Source organism: Rhipicephalus sanguineus, chromosome 11, assembly GCF_013339695.2.
Source record: "Rhipicephalus sanguineus isolate Rsan-2018 chromosome 11, BIME_Rsan_1.4, whole genome shotgun sequence".
NCBI classification, from domain to species: domain Eukaryota; kingdom Metazoa; phylum Arthropoda; class Arachnida; order Ixodida; family Ixodidae; genus Rhipicephalus; species Rhipicephalus sanguineus.
Window position 1 is genome coordinate 82,926,183 of NC_051186.1, and position 22,531 is coordinate 82,948,713.

Genomic DNA, 22,531 nt, shown 5'->3' on the forward strand with positions numbered 1-22,531 from the left:
CCTCACCGAAGGCCATTTTTCAGAACGTAGAATTTTTTCAGGTGGTCGCTGTGTCCATCCCAATCCGAGACTAGGGAAGCACCCCTCACACAGCCCAGCGCTTTTGTTAACAGCGAAACAGGCTTTCTAGAAAAGATTTCTTCTGCGTCCTGCATCTTTCAAATAGGCACCGACGAGCACAAGCCTCCACTATTTTGCTAAAGCAACTGCTGCCTTTATGGAAGCGAGCTAAAGTTTCCTCCCCACTCCCAGGGCCATCAGCTCTTCAGCAAAGCGAGGGGTCTTCAAATTCTCCCATCTTTTTCTCAGAGACAGGAGTCTGTTCTGTGTCATTCAAACTGGCATCTCTCGTCCCACCACGGCCGGGCTAGACTGCACGTGCGCGCTTGAGCGCGCACGTGCAGTCTAGCCCGGCCGTGGTCCCACAAAGCGTGCAGAACAAGTTACCTTTTAGTCAACCTTCAGCGGCTGGTTCAAAAAAAAAAAAAAAGAAGGAAGGCAGGCAGTGGTGCTGTGAATTATATTCGCCGAAGTACCGAGCAAGCCTCCGAGAGCACGTGCGCGGGGTATAATCGAGCGCGACTCCGAAAGCTCCGTTTGACCGTCCTTAGGCTGCGGAGATAGAAAGGGCATTTTCTGGCAACACGACCGGCCAGAAAAAAAGGCAATGGGGAGGAGGGGGCGGGGTAACAAGGGAGGCTTACTCCGAAACTACGTTCAAGGAATACTAGAGCTCGCCGTTGTGGGAATACTCATTTATCGAGCAGGTGGCCTGCCCTTCCCTCTTTCACCCTCCTCTTACCAACAACACTGATACGTGTTCCCCAATGTTTAGCGGAAATATGCGAAATTTTAGATAATGAAATGGCACTGAGCAATGCAACTGAGAACAAAAATAATGAGCATTTGGTTACTAACGTGAAGTTTTAAAGTTGGGCAACGCCCCCCTCCCCCCCTCTCCCCCCCCCCCCCCCCCCAACAACCAACCGCCCCCGCCCCCAAAGCAAGCGCCTGGATCCGCCCCTGGTTCCACTTGTCTATTCTTTTACGGCAGAGAAAGAGGCGTGAACGTCTATTATTGAGGTCCTCGGGAACGTTCATGATGGGTTTGCCATGGCATTTTCTTGTTGCCTGAAATGAAAGCAGTGAATATTGCAGCTCAGTAAAATGACACAAATAGGTTAGGTTTTCTGTTGACGCTATGTGACTAGTGTACCGTAGTGTAAGGCGCTGAATATTGAAGTATTTCTTCTTTTCATTTCCTCTATCTACACGAAGCGCGACTGCTCCATAATCTCACTTATCTAAGCTGAAAGTCTTTTATATGAAATCATCTTTAGCATGCAGTTTTTTCCCAACACTACAAGAAGAAAGGTTGGCGGAGATATGTTGTGTGCATATGCGGAATGTTACGCATTAAGCATCAGATAATTTTGACAGCCGAACTGCAGTTCAAGGAATGAACGTGTAATTGAACTTCACTCTAGGTGTCATCTTTATGGATAATGCAAGCAATGTGCAAAGTAGCAAGTTGCTCTGAAATTACCAACCTGCTGGTTCCCGGCCGTTAGACTCATTCCAAATTAGGCATCAATCATTCGTGTCTGATCAACTTCTTTCAACATAGATTCTGCGCGTTCTGCCTCTTCCTTTCTCTATTTGTTTTTCTCTCAAAGGTTTGGAGCACATATGCTATATCAAACACAAATTTCGAGGGTATCTTACACTACCATCAAGACGGCGGCCTTTCGTTCAAAGCCACCTTCGCATGAGACACATAAGCCTCTCCCCCTAACAAAATTTGGTTGTAAGTCAGCGCCAAGCTCCCGAGTCATTTATTACCTCCTGCCACTCAGTGCACTTCTTGCTCAAATTACGGGCCAAACCATCCCACGTGTGTATCTCTCGTTGTAGGTTTTCTTTTTTGCTCGCTTGGAGGCCTTCAAGGCTGAGATGACTTAGCTATGAATTGCCGGAGGAAATGTGAGAGGCGAACAGTTTAAAAGGAAAAACGTTGTCATCTCCGCGCCGTATGTTCGCGCTTGCTTCCGTCTTCGTACCTATGTGTTAGCACATGCATGACACATCTTAGAATGTTCCACATGCAGCAGCTTGTCCGTCAGTAGCGAGTAACTGCAGCACGGGGAGTTGCTGTCTTGTCAAAAGATAAGTAATTGGATAGACGGCGACAATTGGCAAATAATATTTTAATGCCTACTTGCTCTTACTGGACAATCAGCTTCAGTATACAGTTACGGATGAATTTGTTTATTTTTCAGTTATCTGTACCTCTTCACAGCAGTTCGGCCAACTCAGCTTATCTGCGCAAAATATGTAACAGGTTTCGCTCGCGCTTGACGTGTCAAACGCATAGGTATTATGAGCCATGGCTTAGTGGGGGTATCCGCAATAATTTTGACCACCTGAAGACCCTTAACGTAAAATTAAATCTATGTAAAAGGTATTCTTGAGTGTTGCCTTCTTCGAAATGCAGGCGCCATGGGTGGGAATCGAACCCGTGTCCTCGAGCTCAGCAGCAGGACACCTTACCTTCTAAGACGCCATGTTGATTACGCAAAATATTTCTAAATATTCTCAGATGGTCAGAAGAGTTACATCTGGAGCGTTAAGTGATCTCCTTTCGTATTACCTAAAATTGGCCATGTACGAAAAATTGAGCAGTGTGCTTTGCGTGGTTTATCAGGTTTGTCTTGTGCGTTTCTCTTCTCGTGCTCGCGTCGTAACGTGCTGGAACCCTCCACCTTGTTTACTAGGTGAAGTGTTCTCTTTTTGTTTTAATATAGCACTATTTCATTTAATAGCACTATTTCATTTATTCTTCTGGTTTTTCTTCTGTCCTTCTTTCTAGATCCAGAATTTATGTTCTTACGCTTCTTGACCTTATTATTACGTGCATTGTCATTTGGCACACTATTTCAGTTGAACATTTTCTGTATATGCTTGTCGATTGCTGATGTTTGCTTATTGATATTTTATAAATTGTGTTTTAAACATTCTCGTTATCGTGTCCGTCTCCTCAGTAATGTGCACAGCATGGTGGTAAAATAACTAAAAAATAATAAGAATAGAATACTTACGGCAGCACTTCTTGCATTTGTGCATGATTTTATAGCCACCTCTATAGCAGCCTACAAATTCCCTGCAACCGTCTTCCATGCAGTAATACCTTACAAAAGATGCCTTGCAATTTCCTTGTCGCGGGAAGGTGGCGGTGCCTCGTTTGTTGCGTTGACCTGCAAGCGAAAAAAGTAACGAGAGTTAGTTAGAGATCTAGCTTTCTCAGTTTCTGAAAATCTTCTCGTTTAGAAAGGAAAGTACTGTCAGCATTATTTACAGTGACAAAACCCAAACGTTCCTTCGGTTATATATAGGCACCAACCTCAGTACATTCACTCCAAGCTTTTTAGTGGAGTGCGCCATTCCTTAAAAAATATAATTCAAGATTTTCCTCTCCTAAAATTGAAGTGTAAATGTAAATATTTATTGGCAAGTGGTTTTTACTGTGAATAATGAAGCGGCTGTGCAGGTGCGGATTTAAATATTCATTTGGCGAACTTGTGCCAAGCAAAACAGAAAAGGATAGCGGCGAGCGCAGTCGTCGGTTGTAGGAGAAGTTTAGGTGAAACGAATCCGTTTTAATGCATGCGTCATCGCACATTCTACCGTTATCACTGGTGTTGGCTTCATTCCCAAAATGTAGTCTTCTTTTCGTGTCATGCACGCAGTCTGAATAGAACATTCGAAAACATTCGAGAATGGCGCATGGCATTCAAGTGCCGCCTGCGCCGATCAATAACATGTCTAACAGTTTTAGTGGGTGAAACTCGGTGATAATAAAAGAAAGTGTGGGGCACGGACACTAGCAAGTATCTTTAGATTGTGTCTGTGTTGCACAAAGACAATTTACGGCAAATTTGTTAGCCCCTAGTTGGTCGGGATTTGTTGCGGCATTATCCTCACGAATAAAAAATATCCAACAGATCTCCCGTCTAGTGGGTATGGATCTTATGCGCAAAAGTAATCAAGTAGCAGACTATGCCGCATCATTCCTTTCTTCTTCTTTTTTTGTTGCTTTGAGCTTATGGTTGCGAGTCGGATTGACGTCTTGGTGCACTTTGAGTAGCATATCGTGGGCTTACCGGACACGTCGGGTCATAATTTACAAAACGGTAAATTATGACCCGACGATATAACTTCGGCACTCAGGTTACAACATACACGTCCCATTTATCAAAGCGAAGTGCGAGCAGCATTCGTTGGCGCGTTTCCGCGTGGACGAGCAACGACCGATTGCTGCTTTTTTAAATTATAAAGTACATGTGTAAAGTTTCTTACATTGTTATCAAGGCGGATTGCCAACTCTGCAACCACGAGTGATATTGCAACGACATGACGCCTGGACAGGGTATTTATCCGAAATAGTTTGAAGCACTGGCTTGGATATGAGTTTGGGCATACCCGACTGCCACTCAGAATGCCCTGGATTCGAATTCCAGCTCGATCTGCTAGCTTATTCTTTGCTTACATTCGATTTTTCCTCTCGACGGAAATGCTAGCGACCCCACCGGCCAGTTTTCCTTGACATTGATTCCTTAGCGCTTACGCCTTAAGATTTCCAAAGTATGATCATGACGTTTCCGAGTTGGTGAAGGCTATGAATCAACAGTGGCTCATACTCGCATTCTATGCGCCAGGGTAAGTGGGTATGTGCAACACGTGACTGAGGGAAAGAGTTTCATGACGCACGCGACAGCCATATAACAGTATGGGTGTCATGACGTGTTAATCGTGTTCGTCGTATGCTCAGCTCCTTCTGTGCCAATTTCGGCATGCATACAGTTAAGGAGACGACCACAGCAGTGCCCAGGCGCGAGCGGCCAGATAGATAGATAGATAGATAGATAGATAGATAGATAGATAGATAGATAGATAGATAGATAGATAGATAGATAGATAGATAGATAGATAGATAGATAGATAGATAGATAGATAGATAGATAGATAGATAGATAGATAGATAGATAGATAGATAGATAGATAGATAGATAGATAGATAGATAGAAACGGCGACGGTGGCTTTGACTGCAAAGAAATGCTTCGCATAAAAAAAGTGCCAGCGCCGCGCGGTACACGCAGCCGTCACAGCGAAAGCTGGTGGATTCCCTTGGGGTGTATACTACATGTACAGTTGCAGGGTGTCTCCTACGTCATAAATCATAACTTTGCGAAGTACGGAGGTAGCGTCTATATCATTATTCTTCATTCTGCGGAGAAGCGATGCGCCCGCCACACATCTGTAAGACATTACGTGCACCTTGTTGATGCTACGGCTGATGATGATGAAGAATTATATCTGAGCCCTTTCTAATGGAGCTCAGCCACAATTCTCACCCACTCTGCGCAATTCGCATTGTGTGACGCCTGGTTGTTATTTTACTCTTCTGCCGCGCTGTATTCCATCTGTTAACGTGATTTCTTCTCGACATGGCGCCTGTATAGGGCCTTTTTGCGAAGGTGTTTCAAGCACTGCCGTGGCTAGATGGTAGAATACTCGACTTCCACGCAGAAGGCCTAAGTTCAAATAGCACTCGATTCCAGATATCTTGTTCTCTTAGTGTGCGCGATAACGGTTACGGACACCAGAGGCACAGGACAACCACGTCACCGAAATCGGGTGCTGTGATCCCATAACAGCCTTCGTTGTCAAAAACGACCCCTTCAAGGTTTAGAATAAAAAGCGCTTGAAATGAAGTGTTAGCGCTATAAAATACACGAAAAAAATTAAAGGAAAGTCGGAAAGAGCACTGATTTGCGACTCAACTTTTGACATTTAAACACCCATGAATATATATACAGCAGGAATAAAATGCCCATCAAGGGCAGTAGAGCTCTAGTTTGAGCTAGTTGGTGCATTATTGAACATATACTGCAGGGCTGTGCGAAAAAACGCGGACGGAGGGGCGAGGGTAGCGATGCGGGCTTGTTGGTCTATCATGGTTCTTGGATGTGAGCACGAAAAGACAAGGACGAAGGGAAGAAGACACACACACTGGCGCTACTGACAACAAAAAACGTTTATTTTCATTCACCAAGCCTACTTATATACCTTCTTTTGCACACGTGACCACTAGCATATAACATGAAAAAACGAGCAATACAATCAATAACATGACAGGGTTGAAAACCTCCTATGGCGAAATTGACCGCTTCTGCATCACCGGCAACCAGACAGACCTTAACACATGCGCACGTAGTCTAATTCCTTTCTGCTCAAAGAGAGTGACGTTTTGCTAACACAACTTTCGCCAAAATAGTCTATCTGTTCAGCTTCGATTACTAATCTAGTGATTTCGGACTTGTTCTTGCCAACTATAACAGTCTGTTCAAAATTGGGTCGGCACGTGCATTTACGGCAGTGTAGCGCCAAAAACCCGTCAGGGGGAGCCTTGGCCACTTTGTTGCTGTGCTCTCTGAGCCTATCATTGAGGCAGCGGCCGGTCTGCCCAATGTAAAACCGGCCGCATGACAAAGGAATCCTGTAAACGACGCACGTTTTGCATTGAACAAATGGCTTACTGTGCTTCTTCGGGCATATTATACTAATCTTCTTATCGGGGTTAGTTTTCTTGCACAAGTTACCCAGTTTATATGGGGCGGAAAACAGAACACGAGTGTTAGATTTGCCTGCAATCTTCTTAAGGTTATGCGATACTTGATGAATGTAAGGAACCCCCGCTACACTCGCTTTTTTAGGGGCGGGCGAACCTGTGGTGGTGGACTTATCTTGCATACTTTTAGCCCGGCGGAGTAGGCATTCTGTTACAGACACTATCAGATGGATGGGGTATCCGGCTGATTGTAGCCGTGACACTTGATGCCTAAAACTTTCGTCTACCGTATGTGAACACGACTTGATGAGCGCATTGTTGAGGCACATTTTTGCAATGCCTCTTTTTATGAGCTTTGAGTGGCTCGAGTTGAAACTGAGTAACGCCTTTTCGGCCCTTGGCTCATACGCCCAGCAGGTGTGAGTATCTGTGAAAACAAACTTCAGATCTAGGAATCTAATAGTTCCATCGACCGGCAACTCGACAGTCATGACAAGAGGACTAAGACAACTGCGTAAAATGCATACAATGTCATTACACTGATCATGGAACATATCCAACGTGCTGTTAAAAAACACCATAAAATAGTCAACAAATCTAAAAACGGTTACACATTTAGAATGTTGGTCAAGTGTCAGAGACAGACGACGGTCAATTTTTGCTAAAAATACATTACTTAAAATGGGAGCCAAGCAAGAGCCGATGCAAATTCCTTTTTTCTGCAGAAACGGAGTCTCATTTCTTAAAATGAAAGTAGAGGATAGATAAAACCCAAGTAATTCTAAAAAAGCACCTACAGAAACACCCGCTTCACAGGAAAACTTCACAGCCCCCATTTCGTCTATACATTCTTCTACGCTCTGCAAGAGCTCGTCATGGGGTATGGAGTAATAAAGGTCTTTAATATCAGCAGAGAATGCCATAAGGCCTTCGTTGGCATGAACATTCGCGAAATCTACCACCTGGTCAGAGTTTTTTATAAGAAAGGGATCCCGAATCTCAAGTAATCCTAGTTTATCTAGCAAATACGTTGCAATCTGTTTTTGCCATGTGCCTTTTTCAGAGATGATGACTCTGAAAGGAATGTCGGATTTGTGCGTTTTTGCACTAAAGAAAACATCCAGGGACAGCCTTTCGCTTTTTTCAACGCTTTTACGTAATTTGTCAAGTCCCATGTTTTTTGCACATTTCTACGGCTTTTGCTTTACTTTACGTAAGGCAACATCTTTGTGCTCATTAAAAACTTCAGAAACAGCCTTGCATGCTTTGACATTAAACAGTTACGCGAAAAACAGCAAAGCCTCCCTCTTTGTCGGCGGGAATGACACAAAGATAGTGACTTTCGAGGTAGGAACATACGTTTTTTACAGGCAGTCTGGAAGCCGTTGGTTTGCAGCGCAGCAACACGTCGACACCCTCGGAGTTAATCCTCATTTCGTCCTCTGTGGGAGCACGCCGGGACACTTGACGCACCACAGAAAGCAGCTCAGCGTTTTGTCCTTGAAGTCTCAACACCAAACTTCGGGCCAAGGCTAAGAACATGATGCACGTCCTCTGGAAGGCTCAGACCTTCAGGGTTGCAGACTACAGTGTTGACCTTTTTCGGTATCTTCGCAACGCGGTCTCGAAGATCCCTTAACTGGATCCTCCAAAGGTTCTCAGTAGCTTGATCCGCAAGATGAAGATGCCTTTTCAGAAGACATGCCGCGACGCTAGACTCAAAGGCGGCGTGCAACTGTACACTGAGGTACGCCCGAAGCAAACGAGCTTGGCGTAGCCATTCAGAGCGCAAAATCTTCAACACTCTCTTCCCGTGTCCGATGGACGGAGTAAAACCACCAAAGATGGCTACAACGTCTTCTGGTAGAAAGCCTTTGCGAATGCAAAAACTAAGCATTCTTGATCTGGATATAGCCGTGGCGAGGAAGGCAACAGTGCGGCTAGGATCTTGACACACAAATAAAAAAGGGCCCGATGAACAAGAAATGAAATTGACGAGGGTAGCGATGCGGGCTTGTTGGTCTGTCATGGTTCTTGGATGTGAGCACGAAAAGACAAGGACGAAGGGAAGAAGACACACACACTCTCTGCTGATATTAAAGACCTTTATTACTCCATACCCCATCACGAGCTCTTGCAGAGCGTAGAAGAATGTATAGACGAAATGGGGGCTGTGAAGTTTTCCTGTGAAGCGGGTGTTTCTGTAGGTGCTTTTTTAGAATTACTTGGGTTTTATCTATCCTCTACTTTCATTTTAAGAAATGAGACTCCGTTTCTGCAGAAAAAAGGAATTTGCATCGGCTCTTGCTTGGCTCCCATTTTAAGTAATGTATTTTTAGCAAAATTGACCGTCGTCTGTCTCTGACACTTGACCAACATTCTAAATGTGTAACCGTTTTTAGATTTGTTGACGATTTTATGGTGTTTTTTAACAGCACGTTGGATATGTTCCATGATCAGTGTAATGACATTGTATGCATTTTACGCAGTTGTCTTAGTCCTCTTGTCATGACTGTCGAGTTGCCGGTCGATGGAACTATTAGATTCCTAGATCTGAAGTTGTTTTCACAGATACTCACACCTGCTGGGCGTATGAGCCAAGGGCCAAAAAGGTGTTACTCAGTTTCAACTCGAGCCACTCAAAGCTCATAAAAAGAGGCATTGCAAAAATGTGCCTCAACAATGCGCTCATCAAGTCGTGTTCACATATGGTAGACGAAAGTTTTAGGCATCAAGTGTCACGGCTACAATCAGCCGGATACCCCATCCATCTGATAGTGTCTGTAACAGAATGCCTACTCCGCCGGGCTAAAAGTATGCAAGATAAGCCCACCACCACAGGTTCGCCCGCCCCTAAAAAAGCGAGTGTAGCGGGGGTTCCTTACATTCATCAAGTATCGCATAACCTTAAGAAGATTGCAGGCAAGTCTAACACTCGTGTTCTGTTTTCCGCCCCATATAAACTGGGTAACTTGTGCAAGAAAACTAACCCCGATAAGAAGATTAGTATAATATGCCCGAAGAAGCACAGTAAGCCATTTGTTCAATGCAAAACGTGCGTCGTTTACAGGATTCCTTTGTCATGCGGCCGGTTTTACATTGGGCAGACCGGCCGCTGCCTCAATGATAGGCTCAGAGAGCACAGCAACAAAATGGCCAAGACTCCCCCTGACGGGTTTTTGGCGCTACACTGCCATAAATGCACGTGCCGACCCAATTTTGAACAGACTGTTATAGTTGGCAAGAACAAGTCCGAAATCACTAGATTAGTAATCGAAGCTGAACAGATAGACTATTTTGGCGAAAGTTGTGTTAGCAAAACGTCACTCTCTTTGAGCAAAAAGGAATTAGACTACCTGCGCATGTGTTAAGGTCTGTCTGGTTGCCGGTGATGCAGAAGCGGTCAATTTCGCCATAGGAGGTTTTCAACCCTGTCATGTTATTGATTGTATTGCTCGTTTTTTCATGTTATATGCTAGTGGTCACGTGTGCAAAAGAAGGTATATAAGTAGGCTTGGTGAATGAAAATAAACGTTTTTGTTGTCAGTAGCGCCAGTGTGTGTGTCTTCTTCCCTTCGTCCTTGTCTTTTCGTGCTCACATCCAAGAACCAGGACGGAGGGAAGTATGCAGGACGGGCGCAAACTTCATTTGTGATACTGAAGGCCAAAGCAGCTCAATATGAATAAGCATCAGCATGACCCTTGCCCATAAAAAACAAAAAAAACCGTATCAAAAGGCTACAGCGCAAACGCCAAACAACAAGCATTGATGACAGCTATCAGCAGAGTTGCAGTGATCATCAATGGCATGCGCAAACACTGGAAACTGGTGAATACACGCTGTCCAAAAGGACCACTAGGTGTGATTGCACAAAACCATCTTAAAATTGCAGCTCATTAGGAAGCAAAGTCAGCGAAGGCATGCTTACGCATTTGTCAGTACTAGCAATGAAGAAGGCATCTACTACTTCCCTTTCCATTTTGTCACTAGACTTGTACAAGATTACTGTCTCCCTAAAATATTTCTTACACCCACATCGCCTACAGTGTATTCACCTGTAACTACTCCAAATGCAACTACTTTAACTGTAACTACTTCAACTGCTTCAATGAGAGGGCGCGCCCGCGCCCCTCACATGTTCCTTGCTCTGTTATCTGTTTCGAATATTTCTTCGCAGAGGAAATGTTCACATGGCTTATATCAACGCTGAGAAGTTGTAGTGAAGGCGTTATTCACGGTGAAATTAAAGTGGGATGAAACCATTTATATTTTGGGTTTAACTAGAGGGCGACCGCGTGACTACAGGCTCAAATAATCTCGTTTGCCTAGTTTGGCAGTTTTCTACCTTTTAGATATTCGAAGTTCTTAAATACGAGCACTGAGCTTATTTATTTCTCATTGTTAAGTACTTGTCCCTGTTGTGACAGGTTTCCTATTACCTTCTTTTAAGTCTTGTTGTTCGATAATATTGTTGTCAATGTTGACTGAAGCACACGCTTTCGACTGACTCAGCCACAGACATACCTAACCCACTTAGACGTCACAGAAGTCAGAAGTCAGAGGTGTTTTTATCTGAAGTTAATTACAAAATTTGTTCATACAAAAACAGGTCCCATAAAAACTGAAACGAAACCTCGTACAGAAGTGAATGTAGCAAATTATTTGAAATAGCAAATTGCAGCATAGAAAAGAAACAATAATATAGATCGCAGGCAAAAGAAATTTGACATCAGAAAAAGAACAAGACGCCGCAAAAATGAAAGAAAGGCCAACATTAGACAGGATAACAATAAAGGTAATTCAACACTCGTAAGCAGTTCTCGGATGATTACCGGGTGAAAAATAGCAAAAATAAACGACAAAAAGACATCGAAAAGTCATAATCTAATTTCAGTAATGTGAGATGCTATTGCGATGCTCCGTCTACCGAGGGTTGTGAGCAGGTATGATAGAAAACCGGAGTAAAAGAGGTACCCGGAATTATGTAGAATAAGGCATGGGTGTGAGTGAAGTATCGATTTTCTTTTTAGTTTCCCATTTGATTCAGATGTTTTGATTACCGGCGGCATGGTATTCCAGAGACGGATTCCGGTGAAGTAGGTCATTTGTTTGCCATAGTTATGAACTGAAGGAAAAATAAAATTGTGATTATGTGCAAACCTTGTCTAGTCAGTATTCGCTAGGTTGGATTGAGGGAGGATGAACACAGGAAGCTGGTTGTTGACTTCCTTGAACAATACGCATAGTTTTTATTTGAAAGTGTTATCAACCGTTAGGATATTGTAGGCATGTAGGAGTGCTTTCGCGTCACTCCGATAATGACTGCTGGTAAGTATTCCAACATATTGATTTTGGATAATTTCAAGGGAGACGAGTGACTGCTGTAGGTATTGCCCCAAGATGTGATTCAGTAATTATTATGGGAATGAATAAAATTGCGGTATGACGAAAATAATGTAGGCTGAGAAAAGATGTCGCGGGATTTAATTAAAACACGTATGCCTTGAGGAATTTTTCGCCGCAGGTACGCAACATGCGAGTGAAATTTCAAGTGGTGGGGCAGTCGAAATCTGTTTGAAACAATAGCCCCTTCATCTGCTTCAGTTGCAAATTGGTTTAGAAATACTGACAGGATATAATCATGTTCACGTTGTTGAGGGTGCCAAACAGTGAACTTCGCTTTAGTGGGATTCTATTGTAATATAATATAGAAGCACCAATTCGTCAACCTTGACAGGTCATTATTTAGATTATGTGCCAGAGATTGGAGGCATTTATGAGTGTTAATGATTGTTGCGTCATCTGCATATAGTAAGCATTCTCAAAGTAATAAGACAAGCGTTCAACTTACCCAGTGTATTTGCAATGAAAGCAGTGAGCATGACGGTAATAACTAGAGTAGCTCGACACATGCTTTCTATTATGTGCTCCTGAAGGTCTATGTAAGCCTCCTTGACAAGGACAGCTTTGTATAGCTGTTAGAAAGTCCACGCACTGATGACAGATGACTGCGAGGTAAAGAAACAGTCGGGTGATAGGTTTGTCGCACAAGGACGAGTTGAACGTAGTGTTCCATAAGTAAAGTGTGCCTCGTGAACCCCATAAAGTGGACGGGAGGATGACCGCCGCCGTAGCTCAGTGGTAGAGCATCGGACGCGTTATTCGAAGGTCGCAGGTTCGGTCCCTGCCGGCGGCCGTTCATCTTTTCGTCCACTTTACTTTCTTCACATTTATATTCGAAATACTACCATAACACCCCCTATACTTTCCTTGGCGTTATTGTCTGTTAGTTCTCATTAATATTGTGTCTAACAAAGAAAACGAGCCCTTAAGAATCATCTTCTTTCCTTCATTCATAGCAAGGGTCTCGTTCTGGCAGACTTGATGCCTTCAGGTACTATGCGAGGGATTATTGGTCAGCTGCCAGCTCGTAAAAAGATCACGTGCTACGTGACGCCAGAAAGGCAGAAAAAGAGTGTTCCACACTCGCCGCCATGGCTGCTATTGGCGCTGACTAACACTCCAAGGTTTAAATGCACATATATACCCCATAAAGTGGACGGGAGGATGACCGCCGCCGTAGCTCAGTGGTAGAGCATCGGACGCGTTATTCGAAGGTCGCAGGTTCGGTCCCTGCCGGCGGCAGGTTATCTTTTCGTCCACTTTACTTTCTTCACATTTATATTCTAAATACTACACATAACACCCCCTATACTTTCCTTGGCGTTATTGTCTGTTAGTTCTCATTAATACTCTGGTATCGAGACGCTTTAACCATGACCTCCGATATCACGTGCAATCTCGGAGTAAGCGCTAGTAAGTGTCGATCATGAAGCATTACTTCTTCTCACCTCTCACAGACGGCGGCACCGCCCCGCTCCGCCCGCCGCGAAAGAGAATCTGTGAAAGATATAAGGCGCGTTCGCGCCGTGCATAGCAGCTCCCGGCTTGGCTTAAGCCTGTTTCACATGCAGCGATTTTGCTCCAAGAGCGGAGCGGCTGCCGTCGCGGAAGCCCAAAAACAGGTTTTAAGGGCGACCAAAGGACGCTGCGATCTTGTTCGCTCCATTTGGAAAAATTCGCTCGCGGCAGCGCGTCTAGAGCGTCTGCCCAAGGTCAACCAATGGGGGAGCAGTGACGTGGAGGGCACGTGACTGTAGGGATGGAGACGAGAGCAGCCGCGCGCGCCGGGAGGAACTCGCTCCGACTCGGTTTCCTAGCAGACGACATTTGCTGTAACGAGCTGGCAGTGTAGAAAATGCCGTTATTTTCCTTTTGTTGTTCTTTACTGCGCTTCCATCAAAGCAGACAAATCGTTTGCACGTGCCATTTTGTTCTTTTGTATTTTTATCTAATCGTGACACCAACATAGGTCCGGACAGGGGGAACCTACGACACTCCGCACTTGTTCCCAGCAGATGTTTCAGTTTTTTTTTTTTTTTTACTACTCTGGTGCAGCACGTTCGAATAGTTTACTGCTTTCTTTTTCTTTTTTTTTTTAGTGGTCACGTACCCCGATGACGACAAATGCCGGCGCCTCTTTACTGCAGAATGTCAATAGGCAAAAAAAAAAAAAGAGACGAGCTCCTTCACAAACCCACAATGTCATTGACTGGGCCGCTTGCATCCGGTTGCCGGCCCATACGGCGCACCAACGCCTTGCGGCATTCGAGAGCAAAAGCCACCGAAAGCCCTGTGAAAGCTTCAAACCCCAAAAACAAATTCTTTCTTTTGCTTTCCCATGGCCAACTGTATGGGCGTGCAACATGACTTGCGTGGTAAAAAAAGAAAGCTGGAACAGAAATAAACGTGACTACTGAAGTTGTTTAACTGCACTCTGATATACTGCACATTTTCATCATTCAAGGTTTAGGCGCGTGAAAATCGATCACCGAAGTAGAAGGCTCGTGAAACTTGCAACCCAAGCGCACCAAAACAAGCGAGCCCGGAGAAAGGAAACCCGCGGATAACGGGCGCTTCCCACAACCATCACTGCGCATCGCAGAGGCGCGCGCCGCGCAAAAGCGGTGCATGTGAAACGAAGCCGCGTCCGAGCGTCCTGCTGCCGCTCGATCGCTGCGGGCCCCGCCGCTCGGTCGCTCGCATGTGAAACAGGCTTTAGTCGGTAGAGCCTCGGGCGCTTGCCGTCGCGGCCGCAACGTCGTGAGTTCGATTCCCAGCGGGATATCTTTTTCTTGTTTTTTTTTCTTTCTCACCCGTTGGCGTCCATTTTATCAACGTCATATCCGTGACGGATGTACTTGGTGGACCCCGGCATAAAACACTTTCGTGTTAAAAATGAAAAGCAACAAACAGATGTGAACATGTGGCAGTATCTGTTTAAAAAGATTGTACGACATACATTATACACTATACACAAATAACACGCACTGTCACATATATAGGCAAAAGCCATGTGTTCAGCAGTGCTTTCTGAGTCCATTCAATTCACAATATCGAGCCAGAATTCGGAAGTGCTACAAGAAGCGGCTAATCATGAAGGCTACGCGGCTAGCTCCTAAAGATCCGCTAAAAAACATCTGAAAATAAAAAAAGATCGTGTGCGTCATTCCCTCCTAGCGTTTGCCGTCTTTTTGGCACAATGGGTTTCCATAGGAACGTCCAGCGGCGCCACTGCTCTTGACGAGGAGCGCCATCTATGGCGGAAATATCGTAACTGAGAATATCTACTGTGTGTCCCCTTTCGCCATAACACTGCCGCGCCCACTTCCGCGCACGAGCAGATCTCCCGTTTTGCATCTGTGGTGCGTCACAATCTAACTATTGTTGACTAACCGGTTGCTACGGAGTCGATATTGTTAAAGCACCCTCAAAACATAGGCCGACCGCGTAGTGATCGGAGAATAGTATATTACGAGCAGAGGACCCAAGAGAGGTTGTTTGCCTTCGCCTTCGCCCACGCAGGCTTTGTGCCTTTGTCGGTGCGCAGGGATCGTAGAAAACTTAAAGGACAATCCCTTTACCGGGAACAATGTAACGAACCGTGCGTCATACGGGCTGGGAACGAAGAAAACGCTGGGTTCTCAGCTTTGTATGGCTGAATAAGAAAGCAAAACCATGTATCTGTAGTGCAAAACACAAGACAATTGTAGAAGATTTCACGGCGAAATTCAACCAGAAAAATGGTTTATTTAGTCATTGCACTTATTCATTAGTTCCAATGTACAAAAAGTGTGGGCATCTCGCACTAGTGGTGCAAGCCTGCATCAAAAGGCTGAGCACGAGGCCGACCGAGCTTCTGTCGGCTTCAACAAGTTTGACTAAGTCATTGCCGTCATTGCTAGGTATGGCTAGGCATTGCAAGCTGTGTGGCTGTGTAGAGCATAGAACTATCTTGCTTAGCGAAGTGTCATAGTGGCGACGTCAATGAACGAATAATTATTATGGTCTTAATTCGCTCGATCTTAAATAGCAAGGTACGCGGGTATTAAGTGGTAAGTTTTTCATTTTCAATGACTTAATTACCGAGGTGACACTTAGCACGGCTTAATTAGCAATGTATTAATTAGCGTGTCCTAATTAGTGTTACCTTAGTTGCAAGGCCTTAATAAGCGAATAAACTGAATTAGTGAGGTATAAAGAAGATGAAGAAGAGAACGAAGAGAGCACGCGCCGGCCCGAGCAACGCGTTAGAAGGTCGTTGTATCGCATAACTATTCTGCGCTTCGTACCGAGCGTTTTCGCCTGCGCAAGCGGAAATAACAGCGTGTAGCCGAAAAGCGCAAAATGCTGATCGGCTCAACGCTTGTGGCTGGTATTGTCCACATGTTTATTGAAAAAATACTGAGGAGAAGGACATAGCGCATGTAGGAAGGGTAGTAAAGCCGAGAAAGGAACCACTCTCTCGTCTTTGAACTCGGAGTGGTTTAGAAGCCTTTTAGTACTGCAGGAGGTACCACCGCGTCTTCACCAGACATGACACGATATATTCAAAACCAAACTCAACACGCATCGCATCGACTAAGGTAGGACAGCCATCTATGCGCCAAAGGAAACTAACATGTTCATTTTGGCAGCGTATGAAAAGGAGGGACCTGAGGGAATTCCTGTTTTTTTTTTCTCCCAGTCGTTAGAAGACAGCTTCTTCTGCCAAGCGAATCCAAACCGCTATGCGCCAGAAATTGTTTCCGCCGCACAGGCAAAAGTGCCGTCATTTTACGTGAACAGAGGGGAAAGCCCCTCTGTCACCGTTACTTTTTGCGTAATCTGCAATACATTTCCTCTCAGTGGGTGTACTAGCTGGTTTAGTATATTAGTTTAGTAGCCATCTATTTCTGTATATAACATAAAAAAATGTGCACCAGCTAGGTACATTATATCTTGCCAACGTTTCTGCGTCGGCATTCTTGCTTAAGATGTATGCACAAGTTTTCGTTGTGCTCACATGACCTTCTTGGTGACGCCGAATGGTCAGCCCATATCAAAACGTCTGGATGTAATCACTGCCAGATTCTGGTAAGGCATCGGCTAATGAAAAGTGAGACTCTAAACTTCGAAAGCTTCACTAGATATATTGCTCCAGATGAATACTGCAGTGGACAAGAAATAAAATTTCACAGAGCAATTAGGAGACGAGCAGAACGTGCTTACCGTGGAGCGGGACACTTGATGGCGACAAGATAACGCACAAGAAAATGCATTAAACTTGAGGCAAACGCTTACACAATTTGCGTAGAAGACGACGGCGTGAATACTGCCCGTCATTGTCTTCGTATACTCCGGTTCCAGAGCGTGGACAATTGGCCATGCTTTAGCGTACGCCTACCCGGAGTAATCCTTTATGAGCCTTGGCACAGCTGGAAATCCTCTGTAAGCTGCAGTTGCTGGTAAATGCTGTCGGCGTATAACCTGACCAGGAACTCCGATAACATTTCCAAGAGCTCGGTTTAGTGTAGGCAAGAAATACACGTGTCAACAGCTTGAGAACAAATGGTAGACTGACATTCATACAAACTTAAAAGCCGGTTTGCCGATTGGCTATGGAGATATCTTAGCCTCAGGGGGCAGGGGGGAGAGGGTGTTGACTTGTTTCTGTACCAAGAAAAGGCGAGGCTTAACGACCCCAAAGCGAAAGGAACTGGCTTTCTGAGGAGCGGGAAGCGCTTCCCCGTAAATCGCTAGAATAACGTAGCATCATCGATGAGGTACTTCACTCTTCGGGGAACGAGAGAAAGCCGCTTTAGACGGTCGCTGCAACGTAATGGCCTCAAAATTCCCTCTCGAAGCACTTGCAGGTCAGAAAGTTTGTGCGTGCATTGTAGCACTACCTTTCACTTAGGTGTAGGGAATGCCATTTTACGTTGTGCCCTACAGATATATATATGCAATCCCAGAGGGCATTACGTATATGATGTTACCGAACCATGGACCAGCAAGTCGACTGACAGTTGTGGAGACATTTCTTGCTGTCTGGATAACTTTTGAAAATTCATGGAAATTACCTCTTGTAATTTCAGGACTGCCGCAAGCAGACTCCGCTTTTTCTTGGTACCGTCCGACACCACAGGGCGGCCCCACCACAATATGCTGGCATTTCCCAGGAGTACCCTAATAAATAGCAGAGCCACATTTTCGTATTACATCCACGTAACGGTACTGTGCAGTGATGTCACCGGTACCGCAGTCAGCGTGTAACGAACGAGCCAGGAATACACGCCTTAACGCTAACGCCAACACACAGATACTAGGACCGTGCGGTGGTACTACGCAAGTGTGCACACACCACTAGGAACTCAGCTACGAGACCCTTGTTGAAGATCAGAGAAGACTATTAGGCACAGGGATCGCAAAATTACTTCTAAAATGTAATAAATTGCATTACTACTTATTTTTTCGTATTTTTAGGGGCGAAGCTCCTTATAGCACCACCTGGTCGGTCGTCGCTCCATCCGGCGTTCCCCCGCCAGTCGCGTCTCCCGTAGTCATTCAACAGATGGCACTGTCCCATAGAGATGCATGCAAACTGCAGTTGGGTGACGATATGCTAGATGGCGCTGTCCCATAGAGATGTGGGCTATATGTCCGCAAAAAAGAAAAAAACAGAAAAGAAAAAAGTAAAAAGAAAGAAAAGAAAACAAGGAAAAAACTAAAAGAAAGAAAAAAAAGGCAGCGGCACCCTTCACGCTAGATGGCGTGCAGTAATCAAAGCGGCGTATCGCTTTGATTACTGCTGGGCGAAACCACTGAACATTACACGGTGTAACCTATGATTGCTTCAGGAGCTTCACCCAAGCTCTTCATCATTCACCCGTGGATATGCTGTCATTTTTTAATTGTGCCTAAAGAACATTACAAATTACAGCTGGAAGAAAATAATAACACTATATTACTATTACGTTTGAAAAATAACGAAATTACTTTGAAATTACTTTAAGAAATCTTCACAATTCATACACTTATGGACACTCTATTTACAGCGTATGTATGTTGAAATCTCCCGTATCTTCATTGCATCGCAGAACCAGCTGGGACAAGAAGTGAGCATCAGAAAGGTGTCCTCTAAAAAATAGTGTGTCCGCCGCAAGGCTTAAAGGTCGCTGAGCTGGCGCGAGTGAGGGCAGGGCTGTGATTAAGTACAAGCCACAAAAGTATGGCTGTTTTTGCGCAAAGAAATAACGAGGGAACGGGGTCCAGGGGAGCGCAAACTTTCGACTGTTTATTCAAGAGATAGTGCAACGAAATATATAGGCACAGACATGCTCAGCAAACTAGACTCACAGCGAGCGCGTACTACCCTGATTACAACCTGTGATATATGAATTTGCTCTCTGCCTGCGAGAGAGACAATTAAGTATCACTGATAAACATGGAACATCGTGCTTTTATATGAAATGCCTCCAACAATTCTCGAACCGTGGTGTCCCCGCTTCTACCCAGAATCTGAATGTTATTCAAGCACGGCTCACACTTATGTGAACTGCAGTGGGTCGGTAAGTGTACCCCATCATTATCTTCTAGTGAAAACTCGTGTTCCCGCGATCGCTCATTCATGCACCTTCCCGTCTGGCCGACGTACGTCTTGTCGCAGGATAGCGGGAATTCATAAACAACACCGGTGGCGCACATTTTGTGTACGACATGGCGTGCTTCTTGCCGCAACCACCTTTCGTGCTCCCATCAGATACACTCTAAAAACTGAAACTCCTGCAGTAAGAGTTAAAGCGCTGTGTTACTCCCGCAGGTCTCATTACACTCTCTCTACAGAGAGTCGCTTTACTCTCTTTTGCCAGGAGGAGTGAAAGGCTTTTCACTCCTCCTGGCAAAAGAGAGTAAAGCGCCTGTTTCACTCCTGCATCCCACGAGAGAGTAAAAGATTGTTTTACTCTCTTGCCGTATAAAAGCTTGTTTCAGAGCTTGTTTTAGTCTTGCACCTCTTCAAATATGAAGAGCTGCAAAGAAAAGTTCGTGCAGTCTAATATCTTTGGCAGTCGCTCAATCGTTGAAGTGACGGCTATATATTCCCGGTGAACTTATCGCGACGAAAACCGCGGACATGCACAAACAATCCGCAATCATAAATGCACACGATTATGTTCACACGTACGTACACTCTGAGTCAGGTACTAGTCATAAACTGACTAGAGCGGCGCGCCGCAGCGTACGCAATAAAATGCTGTGGACAGAAAGCGCGACAAAAGGAAAAAAAAGAAGGGGGGGGGGAATCTTGTGTTTTGCCTTTAAAACGCGACAGCGATATTCGCACGCACGCACGCACGCACACACACACACACATACACACTATCGCCTTCTCAATCGCTAGCTTGCCTTCGTTTCTCGGTAGAGACGTACACACAGTGCCGCGAGAAAAGCCGAAGTGCAAACGCTCTCTATAACTTTCGCATCTATACCTCGAATTTTCGCTCACGACCAACGCTGCTATTTCGCTCAGAACCAATGACGCAGACGCCGCCGACACACACCGGAATCTTTGCGAAACGAGCTCCCTGACGCTGTCGCGTTAAAAAATATATATAAACGCGACTTCCTTCAAGCGGCCGCTAAACGACGGGCAGGGCTGTTACATGCACCCCCGAGAGAGAAACACGATAACGCAACCTTACGACGCATGCGCGAGCGAGGAAAGAAAAAAAATACGGACGCACACACACACACCAGGAGAGGAGAAGCGTGCGTGCTAAATTCGAAGTCCGCCGTCGCCCGTTGCTGCCTCCGCCATTTTCTTCCTTTGCCCGGTCATCGAAGTTTCCTAATTGCTCAGCTGTGTCGATAGTGCGTGCCCGTGTGTGCGCGACTGAGACCTCGACGCTGGACGTGAACGGCATTTAGCGACGGTGGTGCAACATCCCGTACGGTGAGCGTGTTGGTTTCATGATGGTCTGGAGACTCAATGCTGGCATCTTTGTGTATGCGTGTTCGGCCAGCACCTGGTTCGGCACAGTCGGAAATGCGAACGGTAAGTGGTGCTTCTGTGTTCTCAGTGTCGCGTCTCGGTTTCGCGTCGCTGCAGGTGTGTAGAGCTGCACAGTGTGTCGCGTGGAAAGTACAATAAAAAGCAGAATAGAAAAGCAGTGGCGTGCATACACGTGTTGCCTGATGCGCGTTTAAAAAGCTTTTGTGAAGGCACAGGCTTCGCACGGCCAGAATATCGAAGAGCGAGTACGCCTCAGTAAAGACAATTTCTGCTATATGGGTATCGTGCATAGGTTAGGAGCCGCCACAGTCGCGCGCTGCCTCCAGCGCCAAAGCGGCCACAGCAGCAGATTTGGCGGGAGAAGAGAGCAGACGACGCAGGCGGCGGCAAGCCACTGCGCCGCTGCTTTGGTGCTTCACTTGAGGCGTTTTCTTTCCCGTTTGCTTCCAAAAGACGTCAAATTGTTAGCACCAGTCAGAGAACGTAGCGTTAGCGCGTGTGATTCTTTTCGCCCGACCTCGTGTATCCTCAGCGAACGCGGGAACATAAAATGCATGAGCTGGGAAAGATAACGGAAGTGACGAGCCCGTTGAGCGAAACTGCGCACAGTGTAACGCGGGCCATCTCGCTCACCAAACAATCACAGCTTATCACCCTCGGGCTTACGTGGCAGCGAGCTCAACGGCAGCTTAAAACTGGCGACACCAGCAATCGCACTGTCACGGCCGCTTAATGAAAAAAACGCTTTCCATCGAACGTCCATGGCACTGCATTCGCTGCGCCGACTTAAACAGTGCAGCCGAGGTCGTCGTCGCGGCTCGTGTTTTGCTGCCATGGCACTGCAAAGCGTTCCAATTATTATTATGTTTCGGTTCAGAGAGCTACGTGATATAGATAGTTTCTTCCGAGGAGCTAATCTGAAGAAGGGCAGGAACCTGTCCTGTTCTCAGTGATGCGCCGAATTCCATTGAAGTAGGCGCTCGGAAACGCAGCTGCAGACCGGCTCACGGTACCGGGTGTTGCCTGGATGAGTCAGAATTCCACAAAAAGGCGCCTATGGCAGTTGGCGTCTAGGTCGACAACCCGAGGGTTGCAAAAGCAATGCGGTGGTCGTTCACTTCGCTATGCTCAGCGAGTGGACTCGTCATTCAGTTGAACTTGCCGACGTCGTTCTTGTGGGGTCGCCGCCTGTTGGGAAAGTTCTTTGTTGCCCCCGCGCATGAAGCGTCACAATCCGCACATGCTATTGTGTAAAGCGGCCTCTGTGCTGTCTCTTCGTGGGCGAAAAGAAGCGGCCCTGCGCGGAAGCTGACTTAAGCCATTTTTTCGACAGGACGCGTGCGACCGCTTCGCTGGTGTCTTCAACGTAGGGAATGCACACCCGTAGACGCTTTGGAAGCGGTGGGTCAGAAGGGGTCGGCGGGGACGGGCCTGGCGTGTGTGACGTTTCTAAAGAAGGCATTTGAGTAGCCGTTCTTTAGAAGGTCACGTCTCGTAATCGTTCCTCAT

General features: G+C 45.8%; 1 protein-coding gene and 1 long non-coding RNA gene across 3 annotated transcripts in view; one reads left to right on the forward strand and one right to left on the reverse strand.

Annotated features, from left to right (window-relative positions):
* LOC119373351 (uncharacterized) overlaps window positions 1-3,001 on the forward strand; it is a 40,282-nt gene extending 37,281 nt beyond the window's left edge. Inside the window, exon 9 of the transcript XR_005179832.2 lies at window positions 2,870-3,001. The gene's annotated coding sequence lies outside the window, so the exon portion shown is untranslated. The remainder of the gene's footprint in view (window positions 1-2,869) is intronic.
* On the reverse strand, window positions 1,027-17,286 carry LOC119373353 (uncharacterized). Of its 2 annotated transcripts, XR_005179834.2 has the most exons (4): window positions 17,242-17,286; window positions 12,482-12,638; window positions 3,099-3,254; window positions 1,027-1,131 (listed from the first exon to the last, which is right to left on the reverse strand). It is a non-coding gene; the product is annotated as an uncharacterized LOC119373353 (long non-coding RNA). The 2 variants fall into 2 exon arrangements; XR_005179833.2 differs by lacking the exon at window positions 17,242-17,286 and having other exon boundaries at window positions 12,482-12,723.
* Window positions 17,287-22,531: the final 5,245 nt, after the last annotated feature.